Here is a 23,964-nt window from a genome sequence, read left to right as displayed (position 1 = left end):
TAAATGGATTTGAACTTCATATTTCTTAATTACTGGGCTAGCTTCATATATTATGAGTGTTGTTGGGATTGAGTACTTTATTGAGCTTGATATTCAGACAAAGGAACCATTAGGAAAAATAAATCCTAGACATTCACTCTAAAAATATAAAGTTTCAAGAGTTCCCTTTACTCTAACATGAAAAAGCAAGATCCAGAACTCCCTTCTCCTCTCAAGTGAAACTCCTGTCCTTGAGAATAGTAACTATAGTTCCCAATACCTCAAAGGGACATCTCTTACAAAACGATCATCCTGGCAATATATTACTATAATTAGTATAGATTCTCTTCTAAGGCCTGTAACAGCTTTATCCCTCAATGCTATTCCAGTTTATAGGTTTTTTGAGTAATTAAGAGTTACTAAAAAGCGCGCGTGCACGCACACACACACACACACACACACACACACAAACCCACACAAAAAAACCAAAAGAAAAAAACATTCATTGCTTTCATGACAAAATAGAGCAGGTTTTCCAACTGGACCTTCATATCAGCATCAGCTTGTACCATTAAGTGGTGTAGTCTTTAAAACATGGTTCATCTTACAGCATGGACAAATGGAGATTATGTTTGCCAGGTAAGCTACAATAGCAAAATCTGGTTTTATTGCTAGGAGTTAGAAACCTCGTTAAACTCAGGACCACTGAAAAGTTACGTTTCATTAGACAACACCAGGAAGCTCTTGTTCAAATTTGATCTATTTATAACATGATTCCTTTCATCACAACCTCAAGTTCTATTTCAGTTGGACAGTGCAGGGCCAGTCTTTGTATGTCTCTTGTTGCAAGCTGGTACACTGTGTATACGGACAGCACAGTATCTATTTCTAAACTTCTCCAGATAGGTTTAAAATGTTAGTTCTGCAGACTAAATGTTCAAAAACATGGGTGTGGTTAGCTGTGGTTCATCTTCTCGGTGAAATAACAGGACTCTCTGATAAATACGGTGCATTAAATTTATAATAGGGGAAACTATAATTAGGTGTTTTAACATTCAGCTCTGATTTAATCGAGTCAATCAAGTCCCCCCAGGTAGTCAGACATACTAACTTTTGTCCATAAAGGAATCCATCTTTCTGAACTGAATCCTTCTCCTGAAGAGCACACTCTCTCCCTTGGCTTCTGAGGACTTTTAAAATCATTCTTTAATAAATGCTTTCAGCACCCCCGTGGCCTCATTATGCTGTAGTTATTAAGCATGTTATTTCCATAGTCCCAAAGGTTCTCAAAGCAAATACATGTTCCCCAGCAGACATTTATGTTTTCTTACAGAAGAGTTGGTTTTCCATTCATGATATAAAACAAATGTTAATTAGAATGATGGCTAAGATGGCTCCGACTTTTTCCAAATATTTTCATAGTTGGCAGCACTCCACTTTCCTCTTCCTACAAGCCAAGAAACTTAAATGGGGTAAAAATATATTTCGAAAAATAAATTCGAGGCAAAAGCAGTCGAAGAATATTCAGAGCAGCTTCCCACAAAGACATTCTTTAAAAAGCTCCCTATTTAGTGCTTTCCTAAACATGTCATCGGGAGGGTCAATTCCTACAACCTTTCTGAAAGTCACCCAACTATACCTTTTGACTCACAGGTCACTTCTGGGAATTTTCCCAAGTAAAAAATTATAGATGTGCACAAAGCTTGGATGTGATACCTTAGGAATGTCTGTAGTACAACAAAGTTTATCATTCAAATTTGGAAAAACCTATCTTTCCAAAAATATATCAATAATGAAGCATCCATATAATGTAATTCTATAGAGACCTTTGAAAAGCTTTAATACAATATTTGAAGATATGAACATTTTTATGATTTATTATTGCATATAAACAAGTAGATAATGAAATACCATGTCTAGAATTATCTCACTTTCCTAAAAAAAAAAATTTGACTGAAAAGAAATAAACTCAAATGTGAACAATAATGATCTCTAGATGGTAGGATGGGGTGATTTTAAATGTCTTCTTTTGTACTTTCCTGAATTTTTGTAGTTTTATATTTTCTACACTAAATATATATTACTTTTGTCATCAGAATATAAAATGTTTTCCTCATGTTTTCTCTTACCAGCATAAATAGTCTTCATATATGTAGGGCTAATTAATTACTTGATTAGTAGGAAATAAAAAAAGATTAGTGAACACAAAGTTAACTTACTATATAGATTCAGCATTAACTTATCTTTAAACAAATTCCTCCTCCCGGTAGATTCTCTACCAACTAGCTCCAATTTTTATCAGCCGATCCTTTTTCTGAAGCAATTCAATGATTCCTGGTATTATAAATCCACATGGAAATCCGAGGAAGACAAGGAAATACAATGTGCAAAGCGAGCTGGCTTTGGCGGTACACAGAGAGGTGGAAACCATAAATAGGAATGGATGGAGCTTCTGGACCACAGGATCAGGGAAGAGGGAAATGCTATTCAAATGACAGCTGCCAGCCCCCTCTCCCCAGCTGTCACTCCCTGTGGCCCTTCCTCCTTCCTCACCTTGGTTCCAGGCCACAGGAACGCTGTGGTGCATGCGGCCTTCATGGAGTTCTCACACTCGAAAAGCACTGAGGATAAAAGGCCACTGTGTGGAAAGCGTGTGACTCACAGAATAACCACAGGGCTCGGAGTGCTTAGGAATACGTTGCTCCTTTTCATATCAATCATAGCATTTGCCAAGCTACTCCCCAAGCAACTGGGAGGCACAAGGGTGAATACTGTTTAATTGGCTTTGGGAATCTTAGGAGCTATGCTAGACCATTAATTAGAGGAGTTGTTGGAATTAAATGTGTGATGTGTGGTTGGGGAGGGGAAGGCTGACTATGCCATGGTCTTGGTAAACCATTCGCAAATGCCCTTTTGGAAAAACTTAAGAGAAAGTAGAACAACATTAGGAGAACTCACTTCTGACTAAAAGAAAGTTCAAGGCAGCAGTAGCCTAAGTTTTTGTTCAGGTACCTAATTAATCTCTTTGAATACAAATATTACTTAACAACGCTTAAACTATTTATTCTCAATGCCAGAATTTTCTTATCTAGACCAACAGAGAAAACCCTGATTTGCAGTATCAGGGTCTCATACTCAAATGCTTTTAGCTGTCAGGTAGATAGAGAGACAAACAGTGCTGGGTATGTGCATCATTTACAGGGGGCAGTTACTCAACCCTAATAGCAGTTGCTAATGTGGCGATAAAGACCCAGAATTGCCGGATCTCCTGACTTTTCTAGAGTAATTTGTAATCCAGATTTTTATGTGAAATCTGTGTGTTTTTACAGGTTGACAACTAAAAAGGAAAGTCAATCTTTCTATGAACAAACAAAACATCTCTGAGGGCCAAAATAGGCCTGAGGACTGCCAGTTTCAACTCCCGATTCAAAACAAGATCTTAACATAGGATTTTCAAACTGCATGTTACTAAATTTACCTGTATAGGCATAAATTACCATCCAATACATGGACTAGAAAAGAATCATGAATTTAAATTCTAAACTGCCTGCCTCATTTACCCTAATCAAGTTCCTAAATTCATTTCAGGTCTCCTTTTATTAAAATAGGAATCATATACTAGGGTTTTACAATTTAAATATTTTACCTAAGAACTTAAAAGAGCAAATGTGTTTATTTATTCCACTGCTGATGACTTATTTCTCTAATGTATGAAAATACTATGGAACAAAGGAAAATCACATAGAAGCCCAAGGAAGAGGCTGGAAGCCAAGAGTTCTATCTCCTTCTGACTCAACAATTAGATAAGAAACTTCTGTAAAAATTGTCTAAGAAAACAAGCCTATTATCCATTTAGGCTCATAAAGCAAGTTATCATGTAAACATATTACTATTCTCATAGTCCCAGCAAGACAATCAGGTCCTCATTTAAAATACATGGAAATGAAATGTGTCAGGTTGAGACATCTCTGCTTTTAATAACTAGAGTATTAATCACATCCAATCCAATGTGCATTTTAAGATGAGTAACTCAAATATCCAACAGGGCTGTCCAATTTAATAAACATTCTCAGTCTCAGAGGACAGGCACTTTTATTTTCTAATTTGCTTTCCACACATGCCATTTCTCGTTAGAATGGCAACGTTGGTGTGCGAGGGTAATGAGTCATACTATGTACACCACACTATCCCACCTTCTTAGGGACAAGTCAAAGCAGTAAATGTGTGTTTGGCCATCCTTTTGTGTGTGTGTTTGTGTCAATACAGGAAAACAATGTATTCTAATACTGAAGGATCTCTACCTTGGGGCATGATTTTTTTCTAAATACTGTTTTTAACTTTCAGAACGTCTTATATCAGGTAGAATTATAATGTTGGCATTAAGTTTCATGTTGAAATGATGTATAATGTATGGCTATAACTCAATGTTTATGAATTTTTCACTTAAAATCAACCTTTCAATTATGGTAGTCTTACAGAAAGACAGACTCGAGTTCAATTTCTTTTTTTTTATACCTAACTTAACTGCATCTTGTTCTTAAATGCTGTAGCATACTTGACCAGACTTCAGAACTATAGAGAACTTCTAAAAATGGTTGAAAATCACCATTAAATTGAGTACACCAGAACTCAGAAATCTAGAATTGAGGCGTCCCATTTCCTTTGAGTCTGATTCGCTTTCTTTAGTTTCCTTCTTTCTATTGGGTTGTCGGAAAAGTCATGACGTATTTTTTCTATGTTTTTCGTTGCAAAAATGTGTCATGACTTTTCCGACAACCCAATATGTCTCACATTCTCTGTACTGGAACAAAACTGCAACTTTCTACCTATAAGGTGTCTTGTGAGGAATGCAAAGTTCCTTTGCAAAGCGTCTTATTATGCAATCCAAAGCACAGAAAATTGAAACAGGTGTCCTTACTTAACAGATGAAAAAAGTCCTCATTTAAAACTCCAGTTAGAGCAATACAAGCTTTATTCTTGAGGCAAGGAAATGTTTGCAGCAAACTAATACACTTCCAGCAAGAGAAAGTGTCAGAGAATTGATAGGGTAGCTTCTGGTTTTTTGCCTGACCAAAAGAGAAGTTGCTGGGCAGAGGAAATTTAAAAATTATAGTTTTACCTACAGTCCTTGAAGCTTTTTCACAGAAAGCACACCCTCAACAGAAAGGACAAAGACTGGAATCGAACCCTGTACTTCACTCTTCTGCATTAGTTCAGCTTTTTCATTTCTTCCAAACACACACCATCCCTCTTCCTACCAATTTGATAGCTCTCCAGTTTCCAATCGTGATTTGCTAGCCATGGTGCTGCAAGCTCTGCCTTCATGCTTCACTGTCTGCTATTAGATCAAATGAGATAATGAGAGAAGTCTCCATTTCAAACCCAAAACAACCTTTAAATTAGTTGGTCTGGCCACATAGGACTTTGAAAAATTATCTTGGTGGAGTCACTGATCTGTGTCTTCTACACAATGTCAAAACAAAATAATGCTTATTCTAATTCCACTCTCTCTTCCCCATTCAAATACTCATTTGGGTATTGCATTACCCTTCACCTTTTCCCTAAAGTCTAGGGACTAGCAATTATCTCTTTAACTTATCCTACATTCAGAATGTTATTGATGAGTAACACAAAAACTACACTATATCCAACACTGGATTAAAGGTAAGCTTTAGATATCGTTTTAAAAACCAAAAACACCCTCAGCCAACTGGGAACGGTTGGTGAAAATCTGTAGCCCTAAAAGGGCCAAATACACAGCAGGTGTGGCCGACAGGGCGGCCATCAGCCAATCAGACAGAGGCTCTTCCTGCCTTCAGAATCCTTCTTCACTCAGCGAGGCACTCCCAGTAGGTCAGACTTGGTTCTCCAGATGAAAAGCCTTTGTCAGGTGGCCGCCAAACCCACAGTTCACCAGAATGCTAAGACTAACTTCTTATAGGCAGGAGCATCTTCAGTCTTTTGAAAGAGAGTATTGCAAGGAAATAGGCATGAATCTTTTTTCATCCAGTATTTAAGCATTGAGGTCAGCAATTCTAAAACATACTGTCAGCCCTGTGTGACAAAGTGCTCTATTATCTTGTTCATCTCCCTGCTGACTTCTTAGCAACTTCCTTCAGCGATCTGCTGACCACCCCGCTCTTTTTTTGGAGGGGTAGGGGAAGGTTCTCAAAGCCCTAAGTGTGAGCTGATCAGTCACTTCAGAGAACGAAAGGTGCGGACCCCATTGTTTGCCAATTCAGGGAAGTGGAGGCCAGACTCCAGCCATCTAATCCTCTATCAATCAAGAGCTTGGGATGACTGAACTGGGGAAGTAGCCTGCAGTGTCTGTGGAGTCTAAGAACCAAGAGGAAAAAGGAGGGCAGGGGAGAGCAGGGAGTTGAAAATTTTTCATCTTTTCTTTATAAGATACCTATAATCTACTTGAGGAATAATCGACCACAAATGCCAAACCTCAAAACTTTTTATCTCGAGTTTTTGTCATTTTCTCCATCTGCTCCAATTCAGAGCCCAAGTGCCCTACAAGGCCAAGATGAGACCAAGTAACAAGACAGGACCTTCAACTTCCCTCAAATTAACAAGTTATCTTAAGTGAAAATGAAAGTGGAGGTGGTCCAGGCCCAGCAGGCCGCTGTTCTTTATTCTGGGCAGGGGGGTTGGCCTAGAAAATTCCCCTGCCTGCTCCTTCCAGCAGTCCTGGCCTGGGCTCAGCAGCCTGTCAGCATTCCTGCCCCGTCTCTCCCTGCTTACTCAGCCCCAGATGCTGACTTGAACCTTGCTAGAAATAGTGACCAAGCCCCTCTACAGTTTGCTGTCCGGTGGCACCAGAATCATGGAATCATTGGGATAGTGGACCCTGTAATGCAGTGCCCAGATCCCTTTAGGACTGGAGTATTTATTTCCCCAGTTGCTGGGAGTGTTGGAGGCCGCCATCTCACAGCTGAGTGCCTCTCCAGGAATTACACTGAGTTAGAGAGCCGCCTGGTTGGAGGGCATTATCTGCTGGGGTTTGGACACAGCTCACGTCCAATGACTGGCTGATGGAGGAACATGAAGGGCCAGCCCCCTTCCCTTAGTGCCATCCCAGTGCCAGAGCCCATCCCCGCTTTCCCAACCTCCAAGCATCACAGTCAATTTCTCCCGCTGCCCAATTCTACCCTCTCATTTCCCTGCCAGGCATTGTTGTCATCAGCAGTCCCCAATAAACCTACATGCAAATCTCAGCATCTCGGACCCTGTTCCCTGGAAAACTGGCCTGTGAGCATCAGCAACAAGGTGCAAAGAATGCTTCCCTCTCCTTTGCTGCACTTTAAATTCATACATTGTTTTCTTACATCCCTAACCCTTGCATCAGCCACACTCAGGTTTTGGCATCCAGTGGATGCATGAAGGCTTGGACAGGCTGCCCACCAGTCCAGTTATAACAACAACACTGCACGATTTGTGCCACAATTTTAATACATGCAATTCTCCCTTATTTTTTGCACAGTTCTAATATGCATGCATTTCACTGACAATGGTTTAGTTAAAACACCAGTCTCACAACAGCCTGGTTCAGATTTTAGTTACCACAGTATATTATATTAATAACTGCATGAAGTACAATCTCGGCAGGTAGCTCTTCAGTTCCCAAATTACTATGTAGGTAACAAGTGGGCATCACAACCAGTAACCAATCACATTGCTTCTTTCAAAGCCTGTCGGTGGTCAGGCACTGCACATCTGAGCAGTATAAGCAACAGATGGAGTGATGTTTGGGGCCTGGGGGTTGGGGAGGTTGAGGAAAGACCTGCTTGAGCTACACGGTGGTTACTGGCAGGCCTCTCTCTTTGAGTGTCCATGTCTTAGGGGCACAGGGTCTGAGAAGGGTTGTAGGTATGTTAACCAATCCACCTTCAGGCAGGAAAGGTGGGACCAATAATATCAAACCCCTGTATTAGTTTCCTATGGCTGTTGTAACAAATTACCACAAACTTAGTAGCTTAAAACGACACACATTCCTATTCTTAGTTTGCATGTGGGTGGCTGTGTTCCTTCTGGAGGCTCCAGGGGAGTGTCCAGTTCCTTGCCTTTCCCAGCTTCTAGAGGCTGTCCCCATTCTCTGCTCATGGCCCCTCACCACTCTGACCTCTGCTTCTGTCCTTTCATCTCCTCAGACGCTCACCACCTGCCTCCTTCTTATAAAGCCCCCCGTGATCGATCACACTGGGCCCACCACGATAATCCAGGATAATCATCCATCTCAGTATCTTTAACTTAATCACATGTGCAAAATCTGTTGATAACATTCACAGCTTCTAGGGATTAGAATGTGGACCTCTTTGGGGGGCCATTATTTTGCTTACCACACCCCAACAGGTTTTTCCAAATGACAGTGCTCTCCTGGACAGTGACCCTCCCCTCCTAATTTGGCAGCTGAAAAAGTACAACTGCCTGCAAACATCTGTGTCTGTATCTGGACCCTCTGGAAGAGGAGAAGAACGAAGAAATGATTTCAACTGGTGCTCCTGCCCCTGAGGCAGCTTTGCCCAAATGGCTGCTCAAGGCTCTCATCCCTCGATATATTCCATGACATAAAGGACCACTTTTCCAGCAAGTTTGGGAAATGCGACACTCATGGCCTCCCTCATCAGACACTCACAGTTCATACTAGCATATCCAGGGTCTTGATAAGTCCTGCAGTAAAGAAATGTCTTTAACTTCTTTAACCCTGAGTTTCAGCAATTTACTTTTCACATAACATTTCACGGGACACCGTGGGAATGCCGCACTAGGTTGTCCTCCAGCTCTGGTCAGTGCTGTGGAAACAGCTCTGCAGGAAGTTCACGCACATCTCCAACTCCCCCTAAGAGCCTAATGGGTGAAGCCGAGGTGCTTCTGCCACGAGGGAGTGGTTCCTTTCCAGCACCCGCCCTCAGGTGCACGTGGGCAAACCCAGAACTTCCTATTGACTCACACGCACAAAATATATGAAGTGGCATAGTCTGCAGGTGTCTCAGTCCTGCCTGGAGACTCATTTCCTGGAGAGCTGGGGTTTTTCTCTTTCTTGGCTCCTTCACTCTGCCTTTCAAACTAAAGGAAAAAAAAAATGACCAGGAAATAATGTGTCACCAAATACACTCATGGGCTTTGCTTTCCTCTCTTTCCTGTCAAATCAAATACTTGGGCACATTGCCCCATGAAACTAAAACATTTTTTTCTTTCAGCAAATGGGCTGCTACTATCAAAACAGAGAAGACTGCACTCATTGTCTCATCATTGGTGTGTCCCCAGCGTGGCTCGGAAGCTCTACTGCATGGGGTATTACATGCACTGTTGTCTTTCTCAGGAATCACTAACAGTTTTGGAGGAACCACAGAATCTCAGAGTCAGAAAGAAACTTAGAAATCACTCATTGGACTTTCCAGGAATCCTGGGGTCTTCCATCAATATCTCTAATTAAGATGCTCTTACTGTATGTTTCACACATTTTACAACAACCATCTACCTTTCAATTACTACTGAATTGAACAAACCCTGTGTCCAAGAGGCCTGGGAAACTCGCCAAGCCCAGGCCAGGCTTTGCGCCTCCTGCCTGTGTTTGAGATCCCTTCTTTCATCTACCACATTTCTCATAATAACAATAGCAAACATTATTGCTTGCCTGCCGTAGGGCAGACACCGTGACAGGCCTTTTAATTATGTCATCTTATTTCATCTTGACTGCAGCGCTGTGATGTAATATTACTACTTGATAGATAAACAAGCACACAAAACTATTTACTATGAGTTTTACTGTATTTACTGATATTATTTACTGAGTGTTGTCCCCATTTCGTGCTAAGCACTTTACATTTTCATCATCACGTCTATGGGTAGATGTTACAGTTCCTCTTTTGCAGATGGAGAAATTGAGACTTCCACGTGGTAAGAAATGCACCCACTGTCACACTAGTAAGAGGCAGGGCTGGGACCCAAACCCACGAGTATCTTCTACTCACCCTTCACTCCTTCCTTCTCCATGTTGTCTTTCCAGTCAAAGGGGTCCTCAGTGTATCTCTGAGTTCACAGAGCATCATCCCACTCTTGTAACTTGTCATATTCTGCATAGGGCTTAATTCCCCCTCACTGAGCATCTCTTATACTACTTTGCATCCTTTAGTGTGCTGCTCATAACACATGCTCTATAAACATAAAATGGTTTAAAAAGAAATCTTGTAGCAACCAGAACTGACAAGAAGACCTGAGGAAGGGTTGCCTGGTTTCAGTTGATTTCTTGCTTGTTTCACAATGTCATTTAGTACAGGGGATTAAACTGAATAGTTTGTCCTTGATGGCTGTTTTAGTAGCTACCACAGGGGTGGGTAACAGACTAAATCCTTCAGAACTCCTAGAGAGGCCAAGGTTGAAAGAATCTCTGAATGGGAGTTGACTCTCCAACATCTAGCCAAGTGCCTGGCATGGTAGTTGCTGGACAAATATCTTTTAAATAATGACTAATTATTTAAAAACAAAGTCATGTCCTACAGATTCAGCATTTAGAAACTATAATCTCCTTTACCTCTGAAGTAATTCTTACAAACAATCCATCTAGGAGTAGTTTCAAGTTCTTCTAGTCATGATAACTGATAATGAAAATAATGGTACTTTTTCTTTGGGGATGGATTTTGGCAAGCTGATGAGTTTTGTTCTTTTTTTTGTTGTTGTTAAAGAATTCCAAGTTACCTGTTAGGAGGTTAGGAAGAGAGTACCAATAGAGAATTATGAAGTAGCTCCAGCCAAGAGCCTTTCGCCATTATGGGGAACAAAGGAATACATTTGGGAAATATGACTCTCTGTAATATGCACCCAGGACATACGAATCGTGTGAACCATTTCTGAAGAAACTATTTCACCTATATCATAATAAATACCTTTCAGCTAAAGCATACTGTCTTTCAACTGAATCTCTTGAACTCTCAGTACTAAATGTTGATATTCTACAAACAACAAATCATAACAAGATCTGAACTGAAAAGGTTTTTTTAAGTATCACATTAAAAAACACAAAGCGCATTCATAGTATTTTCATCCATTCCACCTGATAAGATGGTGGGGTGGGGTGGGGTGGGTGGAGATTAAAGGGGTAGGCTCCTTGGGAACATGGCCTAGGTACGTCTAGAAAAATGAACTCTTAGAGGGGGCCTGCATCACTAAGCATATGAAATTAAAACTTTTATTCTTTCATCTGAAGACCATTTTTCTAAACACAAATAAATAAAATACATAAAGGCGTATTAAAATATTGACCCATCGAGAAAACAATGAGAGATAAGGCATCAGATGTTCCAAGTAAATGCAAAAAGGAAACCAAATGGAGTCTCAGCTGGACAGGCTAAAAAGCTGTGCTGAGTTTAATTAAATTTGCCACCAAGGCAATTCTTTGTAGACCGAGGAACAACATTAATGTGGATGCTTAAAATAATATAGTATATCACCTGGTCTAAATCGATGAAGAAAATGAAAATGGGGCCCACCAACGCTATTTTCAAAGGTTAAACAACTCATGAGAACAGAACCAAGATCTCCTAAAACTCTAATCCTTGCACCTCTGCAGAGAAAGCAAATGGCTGCAGTTCCAGTTGCTTTGTAGTGGTTGCATGTCTATTACGTGGAGAAAATCGGGTCTAGGCTTAGCAATCATGAGTGCTATGATCATTCAGAGGTGTGCGCCATGGCATTATGATAAGAGTTGTGGTACGTGTGCTGCTCATCTGCAGCTCTTCAGTATACTATGCCCTACCGCCTAAGTCTGCACAATCAGAATTGCCGAGGGACTGATACAAATGTTTTCAGTTTTCTTAATGTTCATTATTCACATAACAGATAAATTTATTCATCCTGTAAAAACATATATACACACATTTTAAAAGAGATTGAGTTTTGTAGTTTTAATGCCAAGCCTTAGTATCAATATACATGAAGTATGATAAAAAAATTTGGTGAATGTTTAAATTTAAAAAAAATTATTACAGTGAAAGATACATTGCATTAATCCCCTTCAAAATACTCTTCCTTGCTTCAAACACACTTATCCCCTCATTCTTGTCACTTTCTGAAGCAGTTCAGGAAGTCCTCTTTTGTGTCTTTACAAGCGTTTAAGAAATGATGTGCATAGAAAACGGCCTGAGAAATGGGCAAATGGTTTCATCCTCCTTTACAACAACGCTCCGTGTCACACATCACTTCTGGTACAGCAATTTCTGTCCAATAAAAACATTACTGGGCCGGCCAAGTGGCGCGTTGGTTAAGAGCTGGCTTGGGACGCCAGAGGGTCCCGGTTTGGATCCCACATATGAGGGTCAGTGACACAGCCCTCCACAGCTAAGATGCTGAACAACAGCTCAACCTGGAGCTGGGCTGCCGTGAGTCGCTGTTCAATGGCGTAGGCTGCAGCCCCTGTGGCAGTGGGTTGCCATGGGCTACCGTGTGTAGCCAGCAGCCAGAGTAAGCGGCCAGCAACCGCAGTGAATGGCCATCCAGAAGCCGGCTACTGATCTGCCTCTCCTGGGAAGAGTGCAATGATTGTGCCAACTTGGGCCAGTGAAGCAACGTCCTCCACAACTAGATTGAAGAACAAAACAACAGCAACTTGTCTGTTCCCCTTCCCCCAATTCCCCAGCACTGTTCCCATCCCCCCAATTCCCCAATAAAAATCTTTAAAAAAAAACATTACAGTGTGTCCTCATCCACCTTCTTCACCGCGACTTCTGGCTCTTCCCCAAATTCAAAATGATTCAGGACATCGAGGCAGCCACAACAGTGCAGCTAAAGGCACTCATGAAAGAGGACTTCCAGAACTGCTTCAGAAAGTGGCAAGAATGATGGGATGTGTTCACAGCGAGGGGGAGTATTTTGAGGGGGATTATTGGCAATGTGTCTTTTACTGTAATAATTTTTTTTTAATTTAAACATTTATCATAGTTTTTGATCATACATTGTATTTAATATAGGAAGGAAGAAAGGAAGGAAGGAAGGAGGGAGGGAGGGAGGAAGGAAGGAAGGGAGTCTCCAAATTTAAAGAAACATCAAATAAAATTATCAACCCAGTAAATGTATGTAACACCTTTAAGTGACAATATGCACTTTACTAATAATTTTATTTTCCCTTCAATGGGATTTCAACACATCTGAAAAAAATTAAACATTTTATTTCAAGTGACTCATTTGATGATAGCAGGAAGTTTAGTGTTTTATTCGAACCAACTTCGGCGAAATTAGTCTGAGTACTTGCGCACCTGAAGACGCTGTGCTGCAATAGCTCCAGCCCCTCTTCCTATTGCAGGATGCTCTGCTCCTATCTATAGGCTGTCTCTAAAGCACAATCCCCCAAGTTGACATGAACCAGGATCCAAGCCCTAGTGCAGCCCCTGGGACGCTCACAGTCCACTGCTGGGCGGAGACCTTGGCAGGCCCGGCTCTCAGTCCTTCTCACATGGGCAGCCGTGCCTTTTCCTCCCTCTGCCACAGAAGCCAGAAATGAATTGCAGCCACACCCTGGAATTACATGTGCCTGGTCCCCTATGTCTGATCACGCTGCAGGGACTCATAAACAGCATCTAACCTGACAGCATGGAGAGGGAAAGGGTCTTGCTTTCCACAGGCAGAAAAGAGACCTGAGTGTATTTAACTTATTTTCTCAGAAGTCAGGGTCTTTAAAAGTCTTTCTTGAGAAAGCTCTTTTGGTGAGATTACAGTTGTGACATTATTAGGTAACACATTTTCATCTCTATTAAAAAGGAGAAAAAGCATGACATACTCAAGACACTTATTTTGCACTTCAATAACAGTATAACAGAAAATCACACAGACCTTAGTTGTGTGTGGCCTTTGCCAAATTAAGTAAGCTTTTGTAGCTTTAGTTCCTCAAAACTGTAAAGTGGGATCTTGCAAGATTCTTCTGATGATAAAGTGAAATGTTTGCAAACTTAGTAACACTGTGCTTGATGCATGGTTAATGCCGAGTCATATTATCTCTGGGTGACACTGAAGGATCTTCTTCTACAGGCTGGTCCCCATGAGAGATAAATCCCATGGGCTCCGTTTTGTAAAGAAAGCAAATGACAGTATCTTTCTACCAAAATAGATTTCTTGTAAGGAAAGCAGGCTTTTTTTCCCAAAGACACCAAATAAATTACTTCTCTTATATGTATACCCTTGAAAAGGAGATTGAAAATCTTTTATTTCAACAGCACCTCTTCTTCTCCTCTTCAGAAGAAAGGAAAGAAGGGAGGGAGGGAGGGAAGGCGGGAGGGAGGGAAGGAAGGAAATCACCCCACTGGATAGCTGCCTATGGCGGACAACTCCAATTCTCTTCAAATCGATTTTTAACAATCTTTACTGTGTCCCATCATGCCAGCCCAAACCCCAGCCAACTCTTACTAGTGCCAACACATTTTGATTGTTAGGCTTTTTCCAAATGGACCAGGACCATGGAAGAGATGGGGTAGCTGTTCATCAAACTCTTCTCTCTTCTTCCTGGGCACAGGGCTGGACTAAATTTCTGGCATCCCTTGCACTTAGCTGGACTATATGACTAAGTTCCTGCCAGTTGGATGTGACTAGACGTGATGTGTTCCCCTCCAAGTCTAGCCAAGATAACGCTCCCATCTGCACCCCTCCACCTCTTGCCATTTTGCCCCAGCTTGATTAAGATAAACCCTGAAACCTTGGAAGCCACATGGAAGATGGCAGAGCCACGAGATGGAAGTCATCTGTGTCCCTGAGCACTGCTTGGCAGAAAGCCAACTGCAGCTCATGTTCCTCTTTTCCAAACTTTACCTGCTTTCATCATGTTTGAGCGATTCTAATTGTTTGGATGTGTTTGTTACAGTAGCTGGTACCAGGAGCATATGGAAATCCTGGGATTTTTGCAAAATTATGAAGTACTGATAGATTATTTGTAAAATAATGAATCTAATCATTGTGTATCAAATCAGACACTAGCTAATAAAATAACCAAATAATCTAGAACTAAGAAGACTAGCTTGTACACTAGGTAAACTATCAGAGGTACCAAAAGTTTAAGAAAAATGTTATTGGAAACCTTGAAATATAGAATCTTCATTTCATTTAATTGTTCTATGACACAAGAAAAGCCTGCTATTGCATGATTTTAGTGACATGAACATCTTGGTTCAGTCTTTTAAACACCAGTCTTTTAAACTTTCATGAGAGTATAATCTGTGTCATTAGTATATTATTAGTACAGATAGATATTTCTGACATAGGACATTCCTGGGATTTTTTTTAAAAGATCAAAATGGAGAGAACTCAGGTTGTTAGCAATAGGCTGTCATCTATATTTAGTAAATAACTGATTAGGATCACTTTCTTCACTTCAGAATTGTATGATTATATCCCATTAAAAGATGACTACAGATAGTAATCCATGTTTTAAATTGATCTTAAAACACATTACTTAATTGTTAAAATGTGCAGAGATATGCATTTGTTCTGTATACACACAGGAACTATATCAGGGGACATTCTCAGAAATTTAATTCTCAGGCTAACCCTGGGAAATCCAGGCCTCAGCCCCAACTTAAGTCCAATTAAGTCAACTATTTATTTTGTTGTCCAAAGTATAAGAGACCTAACCTAGTTTAAGGCCATATAGTTTAAGATGTAATGCCAAATGAGCTTACTTACTGGTTATCAAAAACAATCAAGTTAATACAGTGAAAACCTTATAATCAAATGGATTATCAATGGCCCTTCTGGAAAATTGCCTTTGGTCATCACAGGTGTGAGCCTGAACCCAAATGCATCATACGTAACTTACTAAAACATCTCTCAAATCAGTCTGTTCTCTTCATCTCTACCACCCCCACCTTTATCTAGGCCACCACAACTCACCTGGCCTGCTGAAATATTAGCTCTCTACCTGGGCTCCTTGTTTCCACTCTTGCCCCTTCTCCAAACTGTTCTCCCACAAGGGGTCCCCAGAGCGATCTCTTTGAAGCACATGCCATATCACACCACTCTTTTGCTTAAAATTCTTTCATATGTCTTCATTGGTGTTATAATAAAATTGGAACTCTGTCATGTCCTGCCATGCCCGACCCAATCCCAACCTCCCATTCCCTTCACTCCAACCCAACTAATCTCCTTTATGTTCCTTGAATATCTCAAGCTCTTTTCCATCAGGGCTTTTGGACTTTCAGTTGTCTCTGCCTGAAGTACTCTCCCTCCAGCTCTTTACATTGCTGAATTTTCTTTATCCTTCAAGTAAACCTCAATTCAGTCATCACCTTCCCCAATTATCCTCTTGCTCTGTTTACTGCCTTCATACACTTATAACACCCTGTAATTTGATTCTTTATTGTCTGAAAATCTGGATGCTTTAAGAGGACATGAACCTTTTTTTTTCTTTTTTATTACCTTGTTTTAGGCATCAGAGATGGATGGATGGATGGATGGATGGATGGATGGATGGATGGATGGATGGATGGAATGTATAGGCAATGGATAATTTCAGCACTCTTTGTCTCATCTACCATCCATAAAAAACTGCATTATCACAATTGGCAATGAATGTTACTGCCCTGTCCCAATGGGGATGGTTATAGGGCAATCCCAATTTCTGCTCTTTTCACTCATCTCTTTTGGGAATAAAAAGTAGTTTTATTGCAGGGGACATCCATATGGCCCTTTTCACACACTATATTTTATTCTTAAAAGTAAAAACAAAAAAAGAAACAAGTTTGAAAAATTGATAATCCAAAGAGGATGTGTCTTAATATCTCATTATGTATAATATTTTGGGACACAAATCTATCCTGGCTTTGAATTTTAAGCTATCCAACTTATGAAGAAGCTCTTTCAGGAAAATTTTTTTTAAAAAAGGGTATCTCAATGTACAGTAAAACTACAGGCTGCTTCCTTGGGCTTCCATATCTAGGACTATGGTCCTTGGAGAAGGACAGTCATAGGACTACAAGGAGGTCTAGCACACATTGCACGCTTGTTTATGGCACTGAGTCCATCTGACAGAACAGTTAGTTTTCCCAGTTCTGGCCAAATGGAGGAGAATGGTGCCTACAGATAGTTTTCCCAAAAGTTCCTCTGTACAAATCCTAGGAAATGCAGAACTGGATGTGGGCAGTCTCTCCACACTGAACACCCCTGAGAATGCTAACATGTGTGACCACTCTTTCCCCCACTTTGAGCCATGATGAAGAAATGCTGTCCCAATTCAGCTGAACTAACGACCTCCATTCTGTAGTTCAACATGAGAAAACTAGACAAGGTCCTGCAGAACGCCTGCCAAGGATCTGCCCATTGGCACTGTGACATCCGCCTACACGGAGGGAAGTTACAAGAGGCAGCCCTGCCACATATGTGGCGGTGGTGGTGGGGTTACCTCTGTACAGAAGTTGCTGCAGTCTTTGCCCAGGCTCTGTTCCTGAAGGCCCACAGGAGAAATTGCTCCCAGGACTCGGTACCAAGAAAAGCTTTGCTTCTACTGAGGATTTAGCTTTGGTGCTGGGTTGTTTTATCTTCTGGATACTGAGGTTACTTTAACAGGTCATATTTCCTCTTTGCTTCTAGAAAGCCCAGGGACAGATTTGCACCCCTTTGCAATAAGGGCACTGGACATTATGATACACATTCTTAGGTTCTAACTGTGCCCCTGATTTTGTCTTGTTTTTTTTTGGACTTATAGTCCCTCAACTCTGATTTAACTTTTTATTATCTTGTGTTGTATATGTTTTACAAGCTGCTTCAAATCCTTTTGGGAATGAAATAGGCTATTACTGCATAGATGCACACAGTGAGTTTTCAAACAAACCTTTTACAATCCTAGATCCTGTAACAATACAATGTGGCCTCAGACAGACCTGGATTTAAATCTTGATTCTGTGGAATTATGGCTATGTGGTCTTGGGCAAGTCACTTCATATTTCCAAGCTTCCATTTCCTCCTTTTTAAAATTGAGGATAATGACATCGACATTGTATGCTGGCTGTGAAAATTAAAGATAATTTACATAAAGAGTTGGTACTTGTAACTACTAAATACATAGTATCCTCTATTATTATTAACTGTGCAGGTTGTTACCAAAGAGTACCTGAAGGCAATGTCTGGAAGACACAGGGTCACAGTCACATGAAAATTGTCATATGACCATGGAGGCAGAGATTGAAGCAAAGCATTAACAAGACAAGGCTCATGAGGGCTGCCAGCGATCACCAAAAGCTAGAAGAGCCAGTAAACAGTCTTCCCTGGTGACTTTGATTTCAGACTTCTGGACACTAGAACTATGGGAAAATTAATTTCTGTTGTTTTAAGCCACTCAGTTTGTGGAAATTTGTTACAGCAGTTCTAGGAAACTAATATAGCCCCCAACTTCTTTTCCTGGACACCACCCCCAAACTCAGGCATGCTCAAACACTAAAAAAAAAAAAAAAATCCAAAAATTTGGAACATGTGAGTCTTCTGTCAGTCTAAAAACAGCTCACTTAAATTTTCCCATAATAATGCCTTTCTTTGTTCTTCATAAATGTCAGGAAACCTTATGACCACATATATGCTGATAATAATTAAAAGAAGACACTGTCCTCATCTGTGGAATGGCAACTTCTTTTAAAATACATATCCTAGACAAGAGGACATCTCTGTCCATCACCCACTCCACTCTTGTCATCCCTTCCTAAACTACAGGCACTCTCAGATGTGATCTGGAAAGAAATCCTCAGCTACTCAGTGGGGAAAGGGGAGGATTATTCTGGTGGGTGACATCTTTCACTGCCACCATCTGAAGCACTACCATTCTCAGAGGTGAAGGCCCCATTAGGGTTTGAACGGACCAAGGGAAACAACAAGGATATGGATGGAGGCTGTTCTGGGAATCCCAAAACTGAGGGTAGATTTTACAAAGAGGGCATATTTATTTAAATACTTATTCCACCATGTTAAATTTCTTTTTATCAGGGATCATTTTCTAAGAGCTCAAATTATTCCTGTGCAGGAAGGTACTATGTGTATGTATAACCTGAAGTTGAGCTCTGAAAGAGAACCCACAGTAAGTTGGTCCAAAGAGCCTCCCGAAGGGTGATATGGTTGAATGACAGCTACCAGAAGCATCTCATACAAAGAAGTACCAATGTTGGGGATAGGGGAGAAGGATGGTCTTGGAACCTCTCAGCAGTTTTCCCTCACAGGTTAATACCCAAATTATAAAATCATAAGAAATCACATGTAGCTTGTCTAAAGTTCACGTGTTTGGGAGACTCGACTGCAGGTCTCTCCTTGTGGCCATGGCGCAAGAGCACAGTACGAACTGCTGCTGCGGGAGTCATGGCAGGGCAGGCATTTAGAAAGTTTTTCCCCATCTTTGACCAAGTATTAGTTTGAAGGAGTGCTGCGGAAACTGTAACCAAAGGAGGCATTACGCTTCCAGAAAAATCTCAAGGAAATGTGTTGCAAGCAACAGTAGAAGCTGTTGGATCCGGCTCTAAAGGAAGGGGCGGGGAGATTCAACCAGTTAGCGTGAAAGTTGGAGATAAAGTTCTTCCAGAATATGGAGGCACCAAAGTAGCTCTAGAGGACAAGGATTATTTCTTATTTAGGGATGGTGACACCCTTGGAAAGTATGTAGACTGAAATAAATCACTATTGACATGGCATCATGTGAAGCTGCCCATTCCACTGAAGTTCTGAAATCTCATCATGTAAATAATTTCCATGTTTCTCTTTTGTAATAAAGTAATGATATCCAAAGTAATGACATCCAGCGTCTCTTAAAATTTAGTTCCACTGTACTGATATAAACATTTCCAAATAAAAATATAACAAAACAAAAAAAGAAATCACATGTAGTTTTTGATTCAATGAGCAATTAGTGTCTTTATGTAAGAGATGCCATGGAAACAAATCTGAATAAGACACATTTCTTGTCCGGAGGAGAAGATATATGAGTCAACCCCAAAATGCAAAACTATGTGCTACCAATATAGTAGAGGTATGACAGTGCTCGTGACATAACCAGCCTCAGGGAATTCCAAAGAAAAGCAATGGAAGTAGGAGAGCACACTGAACCTTGAGCCGCCATCTACCATGCTGTGAAGTCAACTAGCCCCAACACCTGACTTTGTACTGCCCATATCCCTACACCAAAATAATTAAACCGCAAAATATTGACACATGGCTTCCTTATCTTCTTTTAGTCATTCAACCAATAATTACTGAGTACCTACTATGCGCCAGGTGCCGAGATCGGTCCTGGAGCCTTCTGATCCAGGTCTGCTGACCCATTTATCCTGGGACTCATTTATGAAGGGTTTATAATGTGGATTTTTTTATATTATCTCCAAATGATATCACATATTCAGTCACAAAGATACACTTATAGGATTAAACTTCAAAGCATGTCACCATTTTTATAATCCTGCTTGAGTAATTTAAAATATAAAATATATATATAGTAAATCCCAACTCCCAAGTTGCATATCACCCACGGCAGTGATCCAGGTCTCTTTTGATCTCTTTGGGTTCTGCTGGGCACTCAAGAGGGAGCTGCAAAGAAGCCAGTTGTTGCACTTGCACTCACGGAATTGAGTGTTTAATGTGGAGACAGATATCAAATAAGAACACATACCAAACTGATAACTAGCTACTGCATGGGAGGACAGTGGCGTGACATGAGCCTGAGCTGGCAAGAAAAGCTTTCACTTTATCTGAAGTGTCTGAGTTTTTACAATATAGACATATCCATGTATTATTTGTGTAATCATTATACATTTCTATATCAGATACATCATGAAGACAAGAATAGCCAAGAAGGGGACTAGAGGACCACGGGAGAGGCCGATCCCAATATGGGAGGCAAAGAGAACGAGTAAAAAGCCAAGTTGATGGCGCTGCAGGGTTGGCCTGGGGCTAACATACGAGTAGTTGCACACCACTTTGTGGTGATTGACGTCTCCATGTCCTGTCGGGAGCACTGCCAGACATGGACACAGGGCTTCCCCTCTGAGCTCTCTATGGGCTCAACCACCTTCTGACCCCACAAATGGAATGACTTACCTTCAGGTACTGAGTAACATGGATGATAGGCATGTTATTCTGAAATGCTGGTTTGAAACTTGTCTTCCTATGGACAGCAATAAATCTTACCAGAAGATGCCAAATGCCCTGAGCTGAATCATAGCTATCTATCTTGTCTAGACTGAAATGTCTCATCTCTAGTTTGTTAAACAAATTGTGCCGTGCCCAATACTGCTAATCTTGGAATCCACACGGAACTCCCACAGCTTCATTGCCAATGGGGCAGTCCCTGCTAATCAGCTTTCCTTCTGAAGAAAGCCCGACCACATGGAAGTGATCTCAAGATACACTAGAGGAATAAGAACAGATATCATGGAAACGCTAGCTATGTCCACACATAACCCACTAATGACAGACTGAGCAGTTGTAACAGACAAATTGTGGGACAAAGACATTTCCTTACACTGTCATTCTTTTCAATTTCCTGATTAGATTTTGAGATATATTCAGACGGTATGGCTTTTACAGAACAGAGGCATGACCAATGGCTGATCATCCAAGAATGCTTCTGATCAGAACAATTATGAGTGTGTGAGTGTGTGTGTGTGTGTGTGTGTGTGTGTGTGTGTGTGTGTACTATTTTGTTTAAATATGGCAGGGGCCCTCCTTAGAGTGTGCGTGGTTGTGCACAAGGAAAGCCAATGCAGAGACATGTAACTGAATGCACTTGTGCACGTGGTGGGCCACTCATAGAAGACAAAGCTTCCTAGAGAGAGCTCCATGTTTGAGCTCTGCTCTACGAGGTCAGTGGGAGCTTGCATGGTGGGTCGGGTTGCCTGATAAAGCATGGGACACCCAGTTAAATTTGAATTTTGAATAAACAATTAATGATTTTTATAGGTACATCCCAAATATTGTGTGGGTGTTCTGTATTTTTATATACGAAATCAGGCAATCCTAAATGGTAGAAGGAAGGAAAACATGCATGTCAATCATCTTCCCTTTTCTGTCATGAATAGTGTCAACATCAGCATCAATTAATACTTATAGAACATGGGAATGCGGTCCATGCGACAGGGAAGACCTATGGATTATTCCTGCTATCCGAAACACTCAGAGCATGTCTGCTTCTCCAATCATGGACTCCTTGAGATTCTGAACTGTACCTTATTCCTCCTTCTTCAAGACCTAGCCCAGTGATTGGCATGGGCTCGATGCTAAAAATACAGTGTTAAACAAATGAGGATATGATGTGGAATGACTATAAAAAGGAGGAAATTTGGGGTGAGGGAAATTTTTGTACATGGCAGAAAATATTGGGAACTTCAAGATGGTTGCAAGAGCCAAATCTCCAGCCATCTCCATGATCTATGAACAGGACCTCTTAGCATCACAGTTCAACTGAACAATCTCTCAGCCTGGTTAGTATGGTTGAACTGTCTCAAATAAGTGCAAATAAGTACAAAGCACCCTGAGTGGGTGGGGGAGGAGAAGTAGACAAAATTGAGAGATCAATACTTATACAATTATCTATTTCTTAAAGCAATAAGTAAAGAGGACAAAGCATTGTAAAAGCCCCAAAGGGAGACAAGTAATTATAACTGGGACAATTCACTGTGTTTTAGGGAAAATAAATTATGTGAGGTATATAGGAAGGGATGGCTCTCAGAGGTGCTTTGCACTTTACAGAATCATAAATGTACGTATATATTTACATAAACATATATATTTTTATATGAAAAGTTGCAAGACTACTACAGTGAACTCCCCACATAGTCTATGTTATTCATACCAACTGTATTGGAACTGAGTCTTAGAGAAAATTCACATTTCCTTTTGAAGTACTCAGAATGGAAATGTTTAAATAAATATTGTAGTACTGGTCCCACTGAAGATGTCTAATAATTTTTCTTTTTAAATGTATCCTATTTTTAAAATAGTTTTGTTTTACCAAATAAGAAATATTGCTGATTACAGAAAACTTTAAAAAACTTGGTAAATAAAAATACAAAAATAAAAACCACCCATTATTTTTCCAGTCAGAGATAATGACTCAATATTTGTAGCATATATACTTCTAGAATTTTTCCTGCATATATATGCATATTTGTTACTATGTAACAATATATAACACTTACTATTAAATATATAACAAATATGTATTAGGCCCTATATACTACCACATAAACTTGTTGCTAAGCTGCAGGGTGAATCTATTCAAGTGACCAAACATATTCCGACAACATAATCTTTAATGCTTGTACAGAAATTTTAATTGATAAATTACTTAACCAAGCACCTATTGCTAAACATTTAAATTGTTTTCAGTTTTTTGCTGTGATAAACTTCCTAACAGCTAAGTCTTTAAAGATATTCATCATTATTTCTTGAGCATAAATCCCTAGAGGGAGAATTACTGAGTCAAAGATTATGCACCTTTTTTAAGACTTTTGACACATATTACCATTTTCCTCCCTAAGAAGGTTGTGCCAACTTATATAAATAAGTTCCTTTTTTCCCAATTATTTTTCCAAGTTAGTCACCCCACAAAATCTGTGAAATCAGAATTTATATAGAGAGAGCCTATAGTGTAATATATGTAATAAGTTTTCTTTTCATAGGAAACGAGTCCAAAAAGCAGGATTTTAAGAAATCTCACTTGTCCACAATTAGCCTTTGGTGTAGCCAACTGATTTAGATAAGAACAGTTTAAGCCAAATTTCCAATCAAAGTCTGCCATATTTGCTTATCATTCTAAAATAATTTTATGGAAAATTAATGTATTTCCTTTTTTAAGATGATAATTAAGCTAGTCTTATTTAATGACATCCCACTTCATGCTCCTGGAGAAAAGGATCCATTTGCTTTGACTATACCCACAAAAAGGTTATTTGGTCAAACAAAGTGGAAACCATAAATGGTGGACAGCCATCATTACCAGAGTAATATCGGTCCAGGTGTAAAGCAAGTTCGGCT

General features: G+C 40.2%; 1 protein-coding gene and 1 pseudogene across 2 annotated transcripts in view; one reads left to right on the top strand and one right to left on the bottom strand.

Moving 5' to 3' along the window:
• The window catches only part of MOB3B (MOB kinase activator 3B), a 189,861-nt gene that overhangs the window by 158,617 nt on the left and 7,280 nt on the right, over positions 1-23,964 (bottom strand). The window lies entirely within an intron of this gene.
• On the top strand, positions 19,300-19,792 carry LOC109388187 (10 kDa heat shock protein, mitochondrial pseudogene; annotated as a pseudogene).

This window comes from Hipposideros armiger, unplaced genomic scaffold (assembly GCF_001890085.2).
Source record: "Hipposideros armiger isolate ML-2016 unplaced genomic scaffold, ASM189008v1 scaffold_184, whole genome shotgun sequence".
Taxonomy (NCBI): domain Eukaryota; kingdom Metazoa; phylum Chordata; class Mammalia; order Chiroptera; family Hipposideridae; genus Hipposideros; species Hipposideros armiger.
This window is presented reverse-complemented; position numbering and strand designations above follow the sequence as displayed.